Below are 22,375 nucleotides of genomic sequence, written 5' to 3'. Positions count from 1 at the left end.
CAATCGTATGTGGCACTGTAATTAACTTCACGCAGTTCTACATTCGAAATTCAAAACTATCGCGTCATGCCAAGAAGACGATGAGTAGACATATTCGAAATTCGAATTTCTTGAGTTGATTGGGTTCCGAGTTTTTGTAGCGTACTTCCGCGGTTTTAAGTGACGTGCACGCACGAATGGCTCCCTAGAAATTGATATTTGGCTTCTTGGTCTATTAGAGCGTCTGTCTTCCGCTTCTCTATGGTTATTGGCGCGTGTGTCCCTTGCTTTATTATTTTTTTTCCTTAATTGCTTCATTTTTGATAGATAATGATGGATAGGATGTTAAATTCTATTGAGATGTTATGCTCTATTGGATATTACTTAGAATTTGATATAGTTTTTTTACGACAATGTAATGATTAGCTATAATTTGTTGTTAGGTAAATATATGTAAGCTCGTGTTCAATCAACAAATTAATCACTATTTAACCAAATTGCAGCAAAACAAATAGGTTTGGAGCAATCACATCATCACGCGTACAAAATCAAATAAAACTCATCATTTTATTGCTAAACGAATTATCTATCGAAATTTTAAGCTCGGGCCGCGTCGCGTTGCGTCCGCTTATTCAAACAAAATACCGACCAATCACGATTTTGTGAATTTGAAATTTGTTAAAGCCCCCAGTACTACAGAAAACCAATACCGCGTATACGTAGCTACGTAAAACTACGCACGAGCTAAGCTAACTCGCGCCTGTGTGCGTGCACACACTGACCGCCGCGTATAGATACCTACTCACACAATGCGATATTGCAAATGGCCTAGTCGAATGTATTCGTTCGCCCGGCGGCCGCTGGGGGGAGCCTGGGGGGAAGATGCGTTTTTGTGCACATCTCCTCTCTTTACCTACGTTTACTGCTAAATATAAGTGCGTAACTGATAGGTAATAAGGCCTATGTGTGCGTGCTATTCAGCAACATCCGCTCGAATTCGAATTCGCTTTTCGAAATTTGAACTTTTAAAACAATGCATTGTTTTGAACATGTTGATAATTCGGCGGCGCTGTTATACGATAGGTATTATTAGTGACAGTGGCAGACTAAGTGGCTGGCTCCATCGGTCTCCGAGTTAGGCACACCTGACTGGGCTCGGTGTTGAACCGGCCGAATGGAAAGCAACATAAAAGGACGTTTACATCGTCACTAAAGAAAAGAAAAAAGAAAAAAAAATCGCTTTCGGTCACATTGAACCTGTTAGATAAAAAATCCATGACTAAATGTAAACAAAGATGAACATTTCATAATGTACCTAATGTAATTTAGGATTTCTAGCTTTTATGGATTTAAATATTACTAGAACTGAAAATCGGTTGAATCGTCGTTTTTATCAATTGTCTTTTATTATTATTATTTCATCGAATGATACACAGCAATCGAGGAGCGCAAACTGTCACAGACCACAGTAGACAAATGACATATGACCAGTCAATAATGTTGTAAAAAATTATTTATTTAAAAGAATATAGACATTCGTGTGTTGTATATAAAACAATTTATTTAACTTTTGTTAATTTGTCCACAAATTGACAGATTAGTTCCGTACGTATCGCAAATTGGCGTGACCACAGACTAAAGCAATTGTCAAATTTGGTGAACCAGATCCTATTTAATTAGTCCTAACAAACCTCGCATCGATGTCGTCAATTTTATAGATAAACAGAACAACACTATCTGAAAAAGGGTTGTCAAGGGTAACTTTTTGAAACGCTAATATTGTCTTTGTCTCGCTGACCGCGGTTACTTTAATACACTTGCAAGTTATAATAATAAAAAAAAACAAAATAGTAGTAAATTTTATTATTTATTGACAACAATAGACAACATTGACAACAATACATAAAGATCTTTGTGTAACAAATTGTAAATTTAATTGTTATTCTTTTACCAATAATTACTCAAAAGCCTCAAAAATTTTACAAATAATTATACGACTACAAAAGTATACAAATATATTGGCAACCCTACTGCCAACTCAAAGCGATACGACGATGTCCACTCCTTTTACAGGCGCTCGAATTTTCACACACACGCGCGCATTTTCCGTACCTAGTTGTATAAAATTTATGGCGCACACTTTTGCAGGCTATAGCATAGATTTGTGGGGGGGAGGTGCAGTTGGTCAGCCATTTCGCGTCGACTTGATTTACAAGGGCTGTGCGTGCCGGTGCTAAGATTGGATAATCTCTACTATGTGTCATCGGTGCTTGTTTTTGAAATTCGAACTTTTTTGAAAATCGATTTATTTTTTAGTCACAGAGCAAAGACAAACTTTCTAACCCGAAATATTGTTACCTACAGCTATTCGAATCTTTATTTTTTAAAAAAACCTTAACTTTTTTATATTACTTTAGGCAATTGTTTTTGAAATTCGAACTTATTTGTAAACCGATTTTATTAGTCCCGGAGCAAAGACAAACTTTTTCGTTCGGAAATATCCAGAGCTGAATGTCTTGTTAAAAAAAACATTAGCTCTCCTATATTAGAAACCATTGGTTGATTTAAATACATACATAAAAACAAAATAGCAGCAATCATTCTGACATTGGTAAATTTGTTTTTTATCAAGTCACCAATTAGATATGAAAATCTCCAATTAATCACTAAATAAAGTAACATAATCAGTCTGGCTTTCATCGTTTAAAAACGTTTGGCCGCGGGGGCATTGCGAAATGCACGTTAGGGTGGCTTGGGGTGGCAGGGGTCAGCGAGCTGTTTGTCTATCGCGTTTTCCATTCAACGGCTGAATTTCCCGAAGCCCGCTGCGATTCACCCCATCCTCCTCGTTGTATTTTTATTAAAGGAATTATAGCGTCTAGGTACCTATCTGATTATTGATTAGTTCGCTTTAGCTTTTTGCGTGTGTGTAAACATTATCTGTATTTCAATTCGATGTCTGTTATATGTTGCGACTGATTTCATTACTTCCGTTTTATTTAGCGTTCGATATAAGCAATAAATAAATAATAAATCAGTCAAATCTTTTTTCGGTTTGAGCCGCAAATTCTGTTTGGTTAACGTTTGTCAATCTAATAGACAAGTAGGGTTAAAGGCAAGTTGATTTCTTCACCGTTTGAGCGAATGTTAAATGCACATAGAAAGTCCATTGGTGCACAGTCGGGAATCGAACCAACGACTTTAGGGATGAGAGTCTCATGCTGAAGCCATTAGGCCAACACTGTTAGAGTAAACAATAATTATTGGAAAATTATTTTATTTGAAATATTATATTACACAACAATTCTGCAGCAACCGGAAATCAATATTCTGAATTCAAAACACTATGACATTTAAAACATCCATAGACATCCTTAGAAACATAACGGATATAGTTACAATAGGTTCTAGTTGTTCGAATCGTAACTGCAACGCAATGATACGAGATACCATCGCTTTTGGTGTTCGATATTCAAAACCCCGTTGTTCTTGATTAATGTTCCGTTTTATCGGTTTTTGTTCGCCATGTTTGATTCTATACAGTTTAAATTTCGAACGGCAAATCTTTTCTTCAAAACTTTCCGTACTAATCAAATTTCCCACGGCAGTGATTATTTAAATATTCGTATACTGCTATGATAATATGTACTTTGTATGGTACCTAACCTAAGTACAATTGTGTCTGGTCTACCGCGAAATTTGCTTGAAATATTCATAACTTTTGAAACGCGTCTGAAAGCTGTGATATAGATAGCTATTGCAACCAAACCCTTTTCCATCTACACTTGTAAAAAAATACACTTAGTTCAAATATTAATGTACACAAAAAAATATTGATATAAACAAACAATTAATTCCCAATATTACAAGGAAAAAAAAAAATTATTACTAAACAAAGACCAGGTCATCTCGCTTCCTTAAATTTTGCTCACATCCTCTTTAGTGAGGTGGAAAACATTAATATCCTAATAATCAGTTTCATGGAAGAATTGCGAATCAATGGCAAGATGTCGCATTATAATTAGTTAATAATAATTAATAAACTGGACGTTATAAAAGTACAGTAACAATGATTAAATAATTATTTTAAAAATCATAAAACGCGTAACCATTAAAAGGCATCATACAAATTTATAGAAACTTTTATATTAATATATGCCGAGTACAAAACGATGCCTAATATTTTATTCCCGCTTAACTATGCCATGTATAAAACATAAATTAGTTCAAGAGAACTTAAAAGGTAGAGTATTAAAATACGTATTTCGGTTAGTGCGAGAAAATAAAACGAGTTTCGCAAAAAAAATTCCAACAAGCATAGGCCTCGGTTTTTGTATTAAATATCATTTCAAAGAGAATTTACGCTTTTACAATTGTATGAAAAGTCTGAAGAAAGGCTTCGGCCATATCTTTGTATAACAATAAGTAAACAATTGAACAAAACGCTGTAGTAATTTTCAATATTGCCCTCTGTAAGGCCCGTTTTCGTTACAGTATTCTGCATAAGTTATTAATATAAGTGACTACTTAAGTTTTTGAAAATCGAATTTTTTTATTCAGTAATTTGTTGCTTGAAGTGAACGGGAAGCCTTTTCGCTAACAAGCGATCTCTTTCAGGCAATCCTAGTAAGGGATAACTTAGGATATCGTGCATCTAAATTACTAAACTAAAATTTAAAAAAAAAATTATATTCATTTAACGTATCAACAACAGTTACAATCTTTTTAGTGCTCAGATTTCTGTATCTGTTTCACGACCACTTGTCAATCAAATAGGCAAGTAGCCTCCTATGTTTGACAAAAAGCCGTCATCTTCAACGAACGAAAGTTAAACGCGCACATAGACAGCTTCCATTAGTTTTAGCCGGGGATCGAATCTACGACCTCAGGGTTTAGAATTATACGCATTAGGGCAACACTGCCCCTCATATATATAAATATGATGAAGAACAATACATCATCGGAATAAAAAAAATAGTTTCAATTTCAGAAAGTTGTCAATTAATAAAGTTATATTGAAAAATGCTCACCATTAATATGATTTTATACACCTATCCGATGTGAAACTGCCCGTGGCGCTCCGCTGGCTCTGTAACAGACAAACAACTTCCTTTACTGAAAATGTATTGAAAAAGATCGAAAATCATTTTATTTCACGAGAACGCCTATTGGGTATTAGCACGAAACGTCCGTTTTAATTAATATTATTTGAATTCCGAATTTTTCGTTGATGTAGGTTAGGCGGAAGCTTATAAGCCTAGTCTATCAAATTTAATGGAATAAGTGATACCTGTATCTTATATTCCATAATAAACATATTTTTATTGCACGGCCGGGGATTGAAGCTGCGACCTCAGGGATGAGAGTCTCCTATTCCACAACATTAAAACAAGGTTAATGACATAATTCATAAAAGACTTCTTAAGCCATTTTGAACCTCACCACTTTCCTATTGATAATCCTTATCGATAAGAGAAAACAGAATCAATACGGGCTAGCACGTGTTAGCCCACCCGCGGCGTGCGCGTGCGACGCTTTTTATAAGGATCTTAGACCCGTATTAGAACATGATAAATCGATATTGATTAGCTCCCAGACAACAATTTGACGAATATGTCAAACAAAACAAGTATAAAACAAAACTCTGTTAGATTTTATTCAATAAATTACACGATATTATTGTCAAGTATTTATTTGAAGGCGTACAAAAAAGCTGTTGAAACTTTAAAGTAATAAGCTGTGTATACGAAGAAACTACAAGTAATAAATCTTTATCAAAAGAAAACCAGGTGTAAGGCGCGCGTAATATTGCCACTTAGAGGCTAATTTTATTGTCGGCGCAATGTTGGTGCCCCTCAATCACCGGAAGTCATTTGTGATACTCAAACTGATTCCATATTTGAATCAATGATGCATCTGTTAAAGGTGGCCTTTTGAGGATTCTAAAGTTCGCGGAGATAATATGTTACAACCTATAAAGAGCACACATTTTGTATTGTGCAGTGTTTGAAAACCCTGTTTAAAACTGAAAATAGGCACAGATGAAAAATCTAAGGACTGATCTTAAAAAGTTTGTAACACCACTCAATTTATACAGTTTGGTTTTTATTTTAAAACATTGGTTTTATGTTTTCAAACAGACAATCCATTTTAAATTAAATTAATAAAATTTATGTATAGACGCAATTTATACAGTTATCAATAGCTACTCCTGAGAATATAGTATGCAAATTGACTAAAATATAACGTGTATGTATACGAACCACAGTTATAAGAACCTTAGACCAATACTGCTTAACAACGCTTAGAACTAGCAATTCTATCGATATTTATATACAAATAAATTCATTGAATAATAACAAATATCTTTGAAAATTCTTCCATATTTCCGTTCTAAAGTAATCCTTACGTACTGTCTGCTTAGAATCTAACGCTGCCCTCGTTCAAAGAAACAGTAAAAACGAATACACATTAATATTTATTTGCGAAATGCGGGCGCAAGGAGTTCTTAGCTACTTGAACTACAATGGGTCACGGAATTGGTCTACTTGTCCCAAATTACCGCTATGTCCCGCATCCTTGCCGGGGTGAGACATAAATTAACTGCTTTGCAGAAACACGCCGGAAGAGCTAATTTCTTTTGTGCAGCGCTTTGAATTGACAAGTACAAATATGTACCTCATTGTAGATGTTTTGAATTTAGAATGTCTGCATTCTAAATTTGAAATCTTTTTGTTTGTTCAAATTGTATGATATCTGGATAAAAAACTACTTGATGCATTATAATATCGTAATAACACGGTTACATTACGTGCCACGTGCCATTGAAAAAAAGTCACGTCTACAAATCGCTATCATACGAATTCAACTAAATTACACGTTATTCAATTTCTTAAGCCCTTCAGTTATCAGATTCAAACCGCAACCTGTCAAAATATAAAAAAACATAACGAGCATTTAGGGTGAATACACACGCCCACTTGCAAGGAGGTGACGTCACAGGAAGTGACGTAAGAAGGTCGGCTGTCTTGAATGGGCACGCACACTACCTTAACCAAGTTCCTTACTCACGTGCGAGTACGTGTGAATGAACGTACAAGCGTTTATCCTGATTGTATTGTCTGACATTGAGATTGACGTTTAGTGGACAAACAGGAGTTGCATACGAGACGAGACTAATTCAGTACGTAACGGGTAGCATATTAAAACTTTCGCCTGGAACTAGGAATTACTAATGAGCAAACGCCAAATTCACATCACTGTCATATTGTCTCGCTTGACCGCGTCCAGGACAATTGAGCACGGAAAAAACGTACGTCATTTCCGAATTTTAATGAGAACGACCGGGGCATTGCTCTCCGCCAAAACCATAACACACGATGAATATGTGCCCTATTCTCTTGTAATTCGGGTTGTCTAGAATGTGACGGTATGGAGTGCTGGGGTCCGGGCAGGTGTGAGGCCAGATGTCTTGAACAAATTGCCGTGCCATAAGGTACTGTATGGACACACCCTTACTTTTGTCGGGCGTGTGGCGTGTGCCAAGTTTTAATTTTATGCTTGATTACAGCATCGGGGGACTACTAATTAATAGTTGCGAGATGAATGTTTCTGAGAGAAGTTGTGAAGTACTAACGTATTGTTTCGCTTCTTGCGTATTGTGACGTGTGCTAATGAACGAATATCTTGATATAATGATATCGTTAAAAAGAAATCGTCTTGACCTTAATTGAGTAGAGGCTTGTATCAATGTTGTATTGCAAAATGGGTACAGCTCTTTTGAAGCAGTTAAATTGAGGCCAATAGAATATCTTTGACTAGGAGTAGACTTTTCGTCTAGCCTAGACAAGTTTTCTGAGTCGTTCAAATGGTTTTAGGTAAAAAAGCGTAAATAGGGAATCCGGGGCTGGATTTAGTGGAGGGCAACCTCCACAACAGTCACTTCGGAAATAAAAAATGTTTTGAACTCAGACTCACTAAATAATATTGTTTTTGATATATTTTCTACTTGGTTGCACAGTAAACAATTGAAAAAAACTCGACATTTTTTTCATCTTATTTGAAAAAAAATGCTTCCAAACGTCTAAATTCCGCCATAAATCGGAGAGATTGTTTACGACATATTTAAATATTTCAACAATTAAGAGAAATTTATGGAACTATGTTTCAAACTATATTATATATATTTAACATGTTATAATTGAACGAACAATTGATAAAAGAAATCGTGTAGAATAAAAAAAAATATATAGCCAAATTATGGCGGAATTTAGCCGTCTGGAAGAATTTTTTAATTTTACTAACATAGTTATAAGTAGTACTCTACTGACAATGTGTTCACATAAATGGTCTGAATTAAGTGATCTTTTATTTTAATAAAGTTAAATCTCCTGAATATGTCAAAAGTGTTGAAAAACTCAATCACAATCGTAATCTTGACATATCTGATTCAACAACAGAAGGAAACTGAATATAAATCGAAAGCCAATTACAAAGATATGAAATAGCAAAGGACAGTTCAAAAAGCCAGGCTTTGTCGTGTACCTTTGATTACCCAGACTGTCCCTAACAGAGAAGACAATGTGCGGATAAAAATGGAATAAAGGAATAGTTTTTTACTTGTTTGAACCCATTCCTTTCTGCGTATTGATTGCTAAGATTGATGATTAACAGTCTTACAGTTTGCGATTTGGCTTAAGTGTTCTCTTGTTATACCTAGAATTTAATCAAGTGAATATTCACTCACACACACATAAATATTTATGGGACATAGTAATTTAGATATGTAAAAGTTTTATAACTATAAAGGAAGTGTAGTGTGGCTTCAGCGTGTAGCTCTTATCCCTAAGGTCGCAGGTTCGATACCCAATGGAATTTATTTCTATATTACGCATTTAAAATTCCCTCGAACGGAACCTACCTTAGTCGACGGTGTGTGTCAGGCACATGAGGATGATCACCTACCTAATCACATTGTAGTGCCACTAATTTTTTTTTAAATTAATTAATTTATATTCAAATCGTAAATTGTGGCCTTAGATAGATAGTTATAAAAGTGTTATAATATTTTCCTTTTGTGTAAATAATTATACGCAAATTGCGTTTTATATTATATTCTCTAATTATTATGTATCGCTAAATAAATCTATTAAATGGTTTTTATGCTTGACAATATACATAGGAAGCGATAAGACAAATTTGAAATTAACCGCCAAATTCCACGCGCCAAGCGTCACTCTCCCTACGCGCGCGATGGCAACCCCAGCGAAAGGTGTACACTTTCGTATAGGGGGCCACCACCCCTATTATCTTTTAGAAGTCTGCAAGATAAAGGCAAGCGGAGTCGGGGGGTGATTTTCTTTATTCTTCACCCGGATTTATTATTATTTTTTATTATTACTCCGATTGTAGATCGACGCGTGCGCACATGTCAGGCGCCCCTCAAAATAAGCGTATTACTGTTTCGTATTTACATTTTTCTATTGTTCGATGGATTATTGAAGGTTACTTTATTGAGTGTTACTTAACTAATCAACGTATTCTAAAGACATCTGTTATTAAACTACGAACCATTCACAATTTTTCCTCAAGTAAACACCGAATACTTTTCTCAATAAGACGGCCTATTTTTCCAAATACAATTCTATTGCGCGGAGTTTAAGGTGAATTTCTAAGATGTCTGTATAATCAGCTGATTCTACCGTATCGTAAACTCTACCTTGTGGTTTCGTGTTTCCTTACGAGGTCTTTAAGACTTTTTCTTAAGAGTCATATTGGTTTGAGTTAGATATGCACATGTTGTTTGATCCGGCGAGTTAATGTGTTTTGTGGGCGTATCATATGTCTTTAAGGTTTTGATGTTGCTAAGACAATACTGGCCAGGTGGTATTTCGGTCAGATGATAATGGTAACGTCATTTCCGTATTGTGCGGGCTTTTTTTTAATGATGACGTATATTTCTTCTCATATTTATAATACTAATGTCATAATAAGAATAATAAGAACATTTATAATTGTGGTCTAAACTTATGGTCTAATTACTCTCCTACGCTGTAAAGGCATTTTGCTTTTATTTTTTATTTTTTTCAAACAAATCTGACAGTTGCAGACTGACTTATTCTAGCTTCTGTTTCAGACATCGATAACGATTCTGTACCTTCGTGTCTCTCAGGTGATCAAAGCCAAGTTAAAAAAAAATAATAGGGCCCTGTCTTGGTTATTTTGTTCAAAGATTATTTTCATGACCAGTAGAGTGAGTGGTAGCATTGCTTGCAATGTTATTTTCGCTATAATATTCAGTTGTTTTGTCATTTTATCACCCGAATATTAGATTACAGGAAAATACCTAAAACCTAATGCAAATCTAAAAGCTAAAGAAACGATTAAGAAATTGCATTTGATTTGTCTGTCTTTGTTTGTTTAGGTTTGAATGTTGCAATTTCTAACGGAAATTTTTCAAAAAGTAACGCCACCAAACATGGCGTCGTAATCCTGTAGACAGCACACTCAGCGCCCACTACAAAGCTGACTTGCCCCTCACCCACCTTTGACCCTGCGCCGGCGCAGCTGCGGGGTAAGATGAAGGGGAACCATCGATCGATACTCGTGCTCTTATCGAACAATTGATTGTATAACGTAGTCATGATAGCGTATACATAGACGATAAAAATTCAATTCGTGCTGAGAATTAAACGCATATTTCGACTATTTACTCTCATATCACCACAATACTCATAAATATAATATAAACGTGACAGAAAGATAAAAAGCCCAACAAACTTTGGAATCGAAAATAAAATTATTTAAATGATAGGTACATATACTTTATCTTGTCTGGAAGAGATCGCTTGAAAGCAGTCAGCCTACTACTATGCCACGAAATCTAGTTTTTAATCCGCCCAAAAATAATTACTTATATCTATTTGTTGTAGTAGTTTATAAGTAATAATTATTCTTATTTTTTTATTTACTATATACTACACACAAATCTTCCAAGACTTCGTTACTTATACTGTTATTTTTAATATAGTTTTTTTATTATTTTTACTATTATTAAATACTTTTTTTTGTGTCTGAGACTCAATTTAATTGTAGTGGTCTCTGTCAGATTGACCTACGCTTTCGAACACGTCTGCTCTACAGCATTATGCTCAGCCTGGTCCAGTAACAAACACACATAAAACCTTATTCTTAAAAAACTATTTTTAGTAATTTTTTTATTTGAATTATTTTTGTGTTTCTGTGTGCGCGTTTCGTTAATAATAAATAATATGTTTGTAACAATTTATAAACAGTTCAAGTGAAACCGTAAATGTCTCCAGATGTAAACACAAGGTGTAAATTATATCCGGATGAGTAAGATTGCAATCAATGTGCACCGGGCACGCGACATTTTGGTATACCACCGTCAAGGTGCAAGCGACCCCTTTCTCCTATTATTATTCGTCACAATCCATCGACCCCAGAGAAGTGTTTAGCAGGCTTTAATAGAAATTTCGAACAATAGACCAAAGCTACCACTGTAATCTTAATTTTGAATTTCGAACACTAATAGCACGCTGTGAATTTGAATTTAGAACAGAAGTTTTACAACGCCCACTAGTAGACGTATTTTTATGATTAAATTATTTGTAAGAATATTTTACAAAATATTATGGTGGTACAATCTTGGCATATTCTGCAAATTTGTCTGATATATTAATATAGTAAATATGATATATATATCATACCAAATCAAAGCAAATGAAAATCATTTATTCAATATTAAAGTCAAAAAATAAATACATTTTAAATTTTACATTTACTGCCAGTTTTCAAATCAAGGGCGTAGGTTAAAGAAGAACTATGTGGCAATAAACACTGCTGCCTCTTTTAATTGCCAAGTTTTTTGTTTTACACAATGTTTGTAAGGAGCTAAACCATTACAACGTGTTTCACATAACATTACATTATTAAAATATATTATTACATTATCAAATTAATATTAATTACTGTTTCACTCAAGTATTGAGTCGTTTTTTTTTAATTTGTAGTAGAAAGATATTTGAATCAATTTTTTAGCATAACAATGTTTATGTTTATGAGAATCAGTGGCGCCTATAATGCTCAGTTTTCTTTATCTGTTTTATAATCCTTTGTCAATCTAATAGGCAAATAGGTGAGCCTCCTGTGCCTGACAAACGTCGTCGTATTGGGTGTAAGGCACGCCGGCTTCCTCACGATGGTTTCCTTCACCGTTTCTAGCAAATTTTAAATGCGCTCATAGAAAGAAAGTCCTTTGGTGACCGAGGATCGAACCTACGAACGAGAGTATGAGAGTCGCAGGCTGATTGACTGACAAATAAATGTCTTAAAAGCATTAAATGTGTTCTAATATTGATAGATTTTTGGGGGACATTAACCCATATCAAACCATTGAGTACTAGCGAAATTAAGAATAGGGAGCAAAAAATCTGATGCGGGTGCATATGTCGACAAGGTGTTATTTGTAAAGAACTCTTTCTTCGGCGAAAGGTGCAAATATCAAGTAGGTCATCTTTAATATTTTTTTTTTGATATCAGGTATAACACGTGTTAAATGAATTGCTAAATATTAAGAAAAATTGAAGAATTAGAAACCTTAGAAAGAAATTCGTGGAGAGAGATAGTTGAAAACACCATTAGGTGTTTCGATACTGAAGGAAGATAGTTTATTAGGATCACAAGAAAAAAATAAACAAAAGTTAAAATATATATACAGTTATAATTAGTACTACAATTGCCACTAGTTTAAATAGTGCATGGTTTTGGAAATTTATAACCAATCGTTGTAACTATTAATTAGAAACGGCTGAATGAGGAAATGGCTGTGGATAGGACATCGATCGATTGTCACGGTCTGATCTCAGATTGTTTTAAATCTGAGTTTGTGGATTAATTATTGGCTTCGGGCGTAAGTCGAATGAGCATCTGGTTCGCGGTTGTCCACGGCAAAACTGCCTTTAGAAACGTTTAGTCGAGCCGTCCGGTCGATGTCATACGGATTGTATTTTGTATTCTAACTTAACAATTCCCATGGTAAATGTGGCAGAAGATTTTAATCTATCTGATTTGAAATACGGCTGCTATAACACTAAGTTTTGACTCACAGTCCTAACATAAGATGGTATCTATTAACTGTGTGATATTGTCTTAGTTATTATGACCTAATCGTCTCTATTACAATGATAATGACCAATATGAAATTGTCTATTAAAAAACCCTTAACAAACGTTTAAATACCAAATGTCACGCGTTTCTCTACCCTCAAGACAAACAGATGGCCATGGGAACCTTCGCCTACCATTTTAGCTTGAACCCTAAATTAATTATAATTAAACCGAAATGCGGATCAGTTATTATCGGTTGGTGAAACATGCGATGATTTAAACCCTTAAATGATGTAGGGGTGATATTCCGTTGTGGGTGAAGGTTATCGATGCAAAATTTGGCACAATGACACACATAAATAAGTAAATCGGTGGCGCTACCAACTTCTGCCAGCTTGGTACATTTATATGTGAGCGTTTTGTTCATAATTAATAATTAATTATATATTTTAAATACATAATAAATAAATAAATCTATGGAGATACCTTTTTAGGTTTGGGCCTCAGATTTCTGAATATGTTTCATGATCATTTGATCTAATAGGCAAGTATGTGATCAGCCTCCTGTGACTGACACATGCCGTCGAGTTTTTGGTTTTCTTACGATGTTTTCCTTTAGTGTTCGAACGAATGTTAAATACGCACATAGAAAGTTCATTCGTGTACAGCCGGGAATCAAACTTACAACCTTCGATACTAGGCTAACACTGCTCGGTGTTGCGATAGCAATAGCATAGGGTTCCTATACAACATTTTATAACCCTTTTTTGTCGTTACAAATCTTCGTTGTATGTAGGCATTTCACTGCCGTGTTAAATTATTTAAATCAGATCACCCCTTTCAATTAAACATACAATTTACGTGACTCAATTTACGAGTGCCAGAAACGTTTCAACCAAAATAAAACAGTATTTATGTGTAATAATATACTGTTATAATATTTGTGTAAGAACTGTGTGTTTAATTTTATTCTGCTAAGTGCACCTACAAACAAATTGGGATATATAACCAGGATTGTGTATATCCATCTTACAGCAACTCAGAATTAAATTAAGAAAAAAACAATTAATACGATTCGATACGATAAATTATTTTTAACTTGAGCCGTATGCTATCACAACAAAACACATACAAATAATAATCAAAACCAAAAATGCACCAACATTGGCAAAAATATCAAAAACATAACCCCTCATAAAAATAAACGCCGCTCATCACTTGCACCAACACAGCACAGGAAGCGGTGTGCACACAAGCTCAGTACAAAAGAGATGAGCGGAAAACATATAATTAAGCTATCACATAACGGAACTAACGTCGATATGAAGAAGACGACAAGTGATTCACTTGTTATTTCCTTTATAAACAATTCATACCGGTTTTATTAAGCTCTCGTATGTCATGTTATTATGATTGGGGGATATAGTAGTTTAGTTATAATCAGATTACAAGTACGCGTATGCCAAGTTAAAATGACGAAGCAAAGTTTTTTCGCATATAGTACGTTTTTCATCATGAGGATTTTGAAGTAGTATGAACTACTGAAATTCCGTCGTTCCGAAATGAAGCGTTTTTAAGGTAGGTTTTATTGTCGTGTACCTACACAATATAGGGTTTAAGAAAATAGCTTACTAATTCTTAAAAGTCCGTTAACGCACTCAAACTCAAACTCAAAAATATCTTTATTCATATAGGTAAACATGTACACTTATGAACGTCAAAAAAACAAATTAAATTAATTGTAAATTTACATTTACTCGCGAGCCCTCTGGCATTGAGAGTGTCCATGGGCGAGTGTCAGATGAGCCTCCTTAAAAGTATTAGTTCAGTTTATACGGGTTTAATTTGCAAGGAAACTTATCAGTAGATTTGATAAATGCTGTGTTATATAAATTTTATTTACTTTATATTAAGATGAATGTTAGGTTTAAACATTAAGTACAAAATGATAAGATTTGTATCAGGTGTTAAAAAGGTATTCAATTTGCATTTGCTTTATTAAATTGTAAACTAATTTTATTTATGGGCATTCAAGTTAATCTATTGTTAGTAACAAAATAAGTTTTTTATAATTGTGATCAAAACTTATGGTTTAAATCAATGTTTCCCAACAGGTTTTTTTATCGATTGATTAATTTAATGTTAAGGTGGGCTTTTTGAAAAAAAAATTTAAATAAATATTTGTTATTTCAATTTTTCATTACATATTTTAAATTTTACTCATGTGTTACAATTTCCAAGTAATTTCTTCCCAAAACCCATAATTTGAATTTCTTAGCACTTCTAGATATATTTCATAAATGAAGGCGAATATGGGGCATGGCACACAATATGTTGGATTTAAAAAGTTAGAAGTAATGGTTAACATCTCGAAAGGGAGTGAATAAAACTGACAAAAATGCACTAGATATAAAAACTATATCTGTGTTGTAAATCCGACAATAGTTAATTATTGAATGTATGGTGCGTTATGGTCTGTTCCCGATGCGTGACGCCGGACCGGAAATCACTGCGTCGCCCGTTTCCGTGTCTCCTCGACTACTTCCGCTCACCGCTTGTCACTTGCCTCCTAATGTCTTGTTGTGTTTTTTAACAGGTGATTATTGAATTTTGACAGTATATACGAGTTTTTAGTTTGTATATAATTTTAGTGTATGAAAAATGTAATTTAAAGATTTACTGTTATTTTTTATACATTTAAAAATGGAATGTATCACATCCTTACCCAATAAATGTGTTATATAGTGTTTACGTTACTTTGAATTTTTGTTCAGTTCGGTTATATTAAAGATGGCCATATAAATAAAAAACTGAATTTATGAGATAAAACAACACGAATCCTTAACCAATCAAAAGGCCACTCTGACCGGTACGACACACAATTACAAGCACTCAGACAAAACAAAACATAATACCTATAGTAACAAAAAATGGTTTAACAAAAGAAAAAATCGTATGGAATGAATAACCGAAAACCTGAAATGTGCATCGAGTGTCTAAATTCGAGTATTAACGAGAATAACAAAACAATCGCGAATCGAAACGATCGTACGTATTTTGTTTTGTTGAGTGGGAGATGTAATCATTTGAAATTATATTCTTTTTGCATAGAATGCGTTATATCGTCCAAATCCGCAATGTTTTTTATTTGTTAATCTTCACATATTTATTTATTTCGTAATTCCTTAATTTCCTACAACTAACATAAATTATATATAATAACAATGAAATACACTGAAAGTATAGCCAAAAATGGAATACATGATACATTTTACTACAAAAAGATTTACACAAGGGAACAAACAAACAAAAAGTATTCAATACATTTAACTAATTGTGATTCAATTTATTTCACTAAGCCATAATAATATTTATAATGTATATAATGCTATATCTACAGCATATGTTATAAGCTATCTTTCCTAAAATATATGACAATAATGTAACTTAACAATGTGTTTTTTTTTTAATTGATCAGGCCGCTAATATATCAAATTCTGGTTTCTTCTGTTTCTCGAAAATTCGAATAAAATATTAAATAGTACTTCAACGTAGATACCATATATCGACCTCGTTGTCCGGCGATCCACAACTGAGGGTTTCTGAAGGTAGTTTTTGTAGCTCACCACCACTATACACCAGCTGCCCACTGAAGTATTTCCCAACGAATTTGACTTAGGGTCAGTCAAGAGAATAGCTTATCAATTCGTAAAGCCCAGCACCGCACTTGCGAGCCCTTTGGCAATGTGTTTTTTATTACATTAAATAAAAACTTAAGTATATACGGAAAATAGAGACGCAACCCCTCACAATAATCTTAAAATATCACGTAGCGAAAACTAGTTGTATGGAGCCAAAGAATCATTATTATAATTAATTAAGGCGGCCTCATCACGCGAAAGCGTAATCTAAACCGAAATAGGTTAAACAAAGGAGCGTCTCTTGTCATGGAGGCTGGCTGGAGCAAGCGAGCCGTGGCCACGCAGATCTGCCTCAAACAACTCTAATGCGCCGCTGCATCAGCCTGTAATGAGCTACTCAAGTACTCCCTAACTTGTTTACATTGTTTCTTTATTGTGTTTTTTACCCGCCTTTCTTTTCTATGTAACGAAATGATTTTTTTCCCTCGCAATAAAACGAAATCTCGCGTCTGCCATGCCTTTGTGTTTTACGCGATTTATTTTTAATTACACGTATTACGTATACGCTTCTGCGCGCGTGTCTTAAATCAGTGTCGAGTATCGCGCGGTAAGAATGCCTATTGCAATGCGGAATGAGCTTTTGCCAACTTTTTAATTAAGCTTCCTTAAATATCGAACGACAACTTTCACAGCAAGTAAACTTTGTGGAATAAGTGAAGCGTGAAATGTGCAAATCGATTTGAGACTTGACGTTGCGGCAATCGGCTTATAAGTCGAATGAAACGTATAGGTTTTAACGTTTTTTAATAAAGCCCAAGCAATTAGTGAGTGGGACGCGTCACAATCCATATGAGCTAAAGTTCCGGGGCCGGTACAGTTGGTAACAAAAGTGCGCGGTACAGTCGCCAACAAAGCGGCTAATCATTCCGTATGTGCGTGGCCCCGTTTCCATTGTCTGCTGCTGATTAAGAGGATTGTCTCCAACGTTCCTCGGTTATTAAAAGCGTGTCTTTCGATGCGATAGTCTAGGAATTGTAGAATTGTGCACTAGCAATTTGTGCTAGATAATGCGTAAAATTTGCCGCTGTGTGAAAGTTTCTCGGCGCTTTTTGTTTTTCCCTATTATTGTATGCCTTTTTGTCAGCGCTTTTTTACGTCGATCTTGTGTTATATACTCCCGATTATTTCTCATATAAATTTTTCTATTGTCATATGAACAATAGCGTTGGCTATGACAATATTTCTTAGCATTATTTTATATATTAAAAAAAGAAAGTGTTAGTAGGTAATTATCGTCTAAGGAGAAAGTTGGTAAGAGAGGGTTCATCCCTCACAAGATCTTTCACCGGAAGCATTAAATTAATCATAAAATAGGATTGATTTATACGATAAACATTATTTTATCATACTATTCAATTACAGCTTAGTATATATAAATATAATGCGGTTTGATTCCAGGTGTATTTTTTTATAATTACAGAGAACTTTTTATTTGCATTTATAGTGTTTATAGTACAATAAAAATAATAAATAAAAAATACTCAATAGTCCATTTTTGCATTTGGCATCATGAGTGTCCATGTCCCCACATGGACACTCATGATACCAAATGCCTCGCGTTGCCGGCATTTTCAGAATGCTAAGCTCTTTTCTTGAATGTATACTTCGACCCTAAGTCAGATTGATTCGAAATTTAAACAGTTTAAGTAACCAGCAATTGATATTCGTATAAATATAGCGGCCTTATCACTTAAAAATTAAATAAAAGGGGCAAAACAGTCTTACCATAAGCTTTCAACGTTTAGCCGAGAGTGAGAATACGGATAAAGATACTTAGAAGTTGCGGCTCATTTGTGGAGTCTTAAGAAAGTTTAAGATAATCTTCAGACTTGAGATAGGGTTGTTACAAGGTTTATTAAATTCCGATATATTCAAACGACAAAACGAGTTGTCAATACAATTGGACAGCTGATATTTGACAGTTTTCACAGTAATTTTGACAGTAAATCGATCCATATTGTAATATAAAGCTAGTCAATTTGATAAGTCTGAGCTCAAACTTTCGTATAATTTAAAGGAAAACAAAAAACTTATAACAATTCTCCACATTCTAATAGACAGTATATTATACACACACACACTCATTCACCTAAACATTCAAGTGATTCAGGTACATAAGGTCTTATACGATTTCATCATTAAACTATAGCATTACGGCCGATCTTTACACCTGTTAAATTCTTCAACCCATTTTAGCGTGTAAACGGTATTACTTGCGTGTAAACACCATAACCACGAGTGATAGCCCTACGAACCCCAACGTCTTAACCCTCCTAAGACACACAAACAATAAGGTGCCGACCTAAACAAGCGAGTAGCGGTTAGCGATTTAGCTTGTTTAACATATTTCTGCCATGTAGGTTTTTTGACTAAAATCTATTAATTGATTCGATCTTAAATTAAACATAAAAAGTCCATTGGTTTGGCATTTTAACATTTAACGGTGATTGAAAACATGGTGAGGAAACCACCTTGCGTCAAACTCAGTCAATGGCGTGTGTCATTGGAGGCTGCCTATTAGATTGACAGATTATAAAACAGATACCGAGGCCAAAACCTAAAAAAGCCATAGATCCACTGATGTTTTATATTTTTGGCAAATTTATAAATATATATAATAGAATCCTTTTAAGAATTTGTACGCTCTTTTTTTATATGTTTCAGTTTAATGGATTTCGTATTAAAACAAATAGTATATAACTTCTACACAATTCCCCTCAATCAGCAACCCATTGCAGTTTTAATAATTTCATAAACGAGTCTCTTGACGCATGTTCTTAGCATTGGAAGTACTCAAAAACGCTACTCTGTGTGCCCACCTTAATCCTTAAGTGGTCTTTTCTGCCCCGGCAAGCATGACATATGCTTCTTAATAGCAGTGAGGGTTAAATATCTGATTTTGTTTATACGCAAATTAGCTTTGTAGCTTTATCGGTAGCAAATTGTGATAATATGGCGTGGTTTCTAATGATGTTTATCGTATCGTATCGGATATTTGTTAAGTAGTGTTACCCTAAGCTGGTTTTGTAGCGCTGGTACCAAATTTCCTGGAAGCTAGTATAGCTAGTACTAGTGGGGCATACTAGTCAGGTTAGGTTTGTAATGTTTTGGCTAAGTTAGTGTAACGAAAAAAATAATTTCTCATATGAGGGAACGAAAATCAAAACTCGATAATGGGTATAGATGGAAAATTTAAATAAATTTTGTTACGGAATGGATACAAATTCTAAGGAAGTTCAGAGAGTTGGAATTAGTCTTTAAGATCTCTACATGATTTATTCATCAGATAAATTGAAACTCAATAATATTTATTGTTTTAAATTCTCTAAACAGTAGCGATGACTCATTTTTTATCAAACACCCCTTTGAATTTTTTCTGTAATTGCCTATATATATTTTTTGTAAAAAAACTGTTCTATGAAGGGTTATTACAAAAAACTGATAAACAAATATCACAACAAAAAACAATAAAAGCTGATTTTGCGGTTCGCAAAACACCTTGGATCATTTTTTGTCAATGGAAGCATATGTGCGCGTGAGGAACACCTTTCACAACATTTGCAAGCATCTTTTAGCGTATTAAATATGGAACATCTTTCACATCAATCATTATCTCCATTTGAAATGGAGCTTGCTGTTTTTATGGTATTTTAAAAAAATGCATCTGAATTAATCAAAGTATCTTCAAGTAAAATATTTGTATTAAGTATTATTTATTTATTCACAAAATAAGGTTTTTGTTAAAGGTACCATAAAAAAGCACGAAACAAAAAAATATAAAGTCTAAACGTCTGGCTAGATAATAAAAAAAAACAGATGACTTCAGGAATACGCGTAGTAGTGAGCCACATATTTGTATGTGTTCTGTGCAGTTTTTACAAAAAGTTTCTTAAGAAAAAGGTTCTAAATGAATAGACGCAACATTGGCTACATAAACCCTGATTAAATCCTTAGAAAACTAATCTTCCCCTCGACCATCATAGTGTCATGTTACTTCCAATATTGTTGATAGGCACACAGGAACACATTGCAGCGCAGGAGGCACTGAAGAGGCCAATGAACCGTGATTTTAATATACATTATCTGTATAGGGCTGTGTTTTCTAATATTTTTTTTAACTTCCGGTTTTACCGTTTATTCTAGACTGGACAATTACGCACTTAGTCGCTTATTTGGTCCGTTGTGCGTATATTTTATTGATTCTAGAGAAACCTTGTTAACTGTTTATTCTAGATTTGTGGTGGTGGTAGTTTTTTTAAATTTTACTCTAAAACCCTTTCGCAGTAGTTCAGGAGTTCACACTAAAGCAGTCAGAGGATTGTAATTGCTCGAAAAGGCTTAGACAAGATTGAAATAATAATACAGACATAATTATAGCATGAATTGATTTTCTTAGTATTTTGAGCAGTACTTCAGCGAGTGACTCTCATTCATGGGGTCGTAGGTTCTATCCCCGGCTACTTATATTACACATCAATGGACTTTCTATCTATATAGGTATTCAACACGTGCACCAGCCGGCACGCCTTAGACCTAATAATTTCGACGTTGTGTGTCAGACACAGAAAGTTAATCACTTAAATACTTGCGTATTAGAAATGATTATGGATTATGGAACAGATACAGAAATCTGATGCTCAGATCTAAAAGGTTTTAGCGCCATGCGTTTAATTTTTACATAAATTTCCTTGGTAATTGAATTTAACTTAATGAAGCAAGTCAATATTAGAGAAATGTATAAGGTTAATTTCAAAATTGAACGGATATTCGATGAACGAAACTTTAGCCGAATTGAAAAAGTTATCGGTTTGTTTGACAGCCCTACGTTTGTTTAGTTTATTACGTTTCTCTATTTTCGACAATCAATTTTTTTTATTCTGATATTTTTACATATTTAAGGACTAGCCTTTTGTTTCAACATTGTATCAAGTGCTTTCATTTCAATACATCGTTATTTTTTTGTTCGAGTGTCGAGATTCGGGTTTTTTACTCTCGCGAAAGTTACAAATAAATATTCACAATTGTTTAATTACAATATGGGTCAAATATAAGAGATTAAAATAATTGCCGAGTATGCTACTAATTGCAGTTCAAACAATGTGTATGATTCAATACTTGGCGATTAAAAAGAGTGGCGGAGAGTTTCTTGCCAGTTCTTCTTGCCATCTCTACGCCTCTGACTAGCGAACTGGTTGTAAATGTTAATTTAGAATCCATTTAACATCTTTTCTGTTGACGTTCAAATGTTGTTGGTACCTATAAGAATAAAAAAATTTGGAGTTTGAGTTTGAAACTTAAATATTGTGTTTTCAATATTTTTTTAAATATTATATATTTTTAATGAGAACAACTATGTTATATTACGAATTTACAAGAGCTCACGCACTATTACTTGACACAAAAACTATCAGTTATATACCTACATCTCTTCTACTCTGTGAAGAGCGTTAAATTTTTCTAAAGCCTTCACCTCCAAATGAGCATCAAAGCTTCCGCCGACAAAGTGAGTGACTTTTATAAGATTCATGTAATAAGTAGTTAGGTATTATGTTTAAACCCAACATAGCA

The 22,375-nt window shown here is 34.1% G+C and overlaps 1 protein-coding gene across 3 annotated transcripts in view; it reads right to left on the bottom strand.

Moving 5' to 3' along the window:
* The window catches only part of LOC110994311 (homeobox protein prospero), an 81,401-nt gene that overhangs the window by 45,918 nt on the left and 13,108 nt on the right, over nt 1-22,375 (bottom strand). For all 3 annotated transcript variants that reach the window (XM_045628635.1, XM_022260868.2, XM_045628641.1), the window contains exon 3: nt 5,010-5,068. The gene's annotated coding sequence lies outside the window, so the exon portion shown is untranslated. The remainder of the gene's footprint in view (nt 1-5,009; nt 5,069-22,375) is intronic.

Source organism: Pieris rapae, chromosome 1, assembly GCF_905147795.1.
Source record: "Pieris rapae chromosome 1, ilPieRapa1.1, whole genome shotgun sequence".
Taxonomy (NCBI): Eukaryota; Metazoa; Arthropoda; class Insecta; order Lepidoptera; family Pieridae; genus Pieris; species Pieris rapae.
This window is presented reverse-complemented; position numbering and strand designations above follow the sequence as displayed.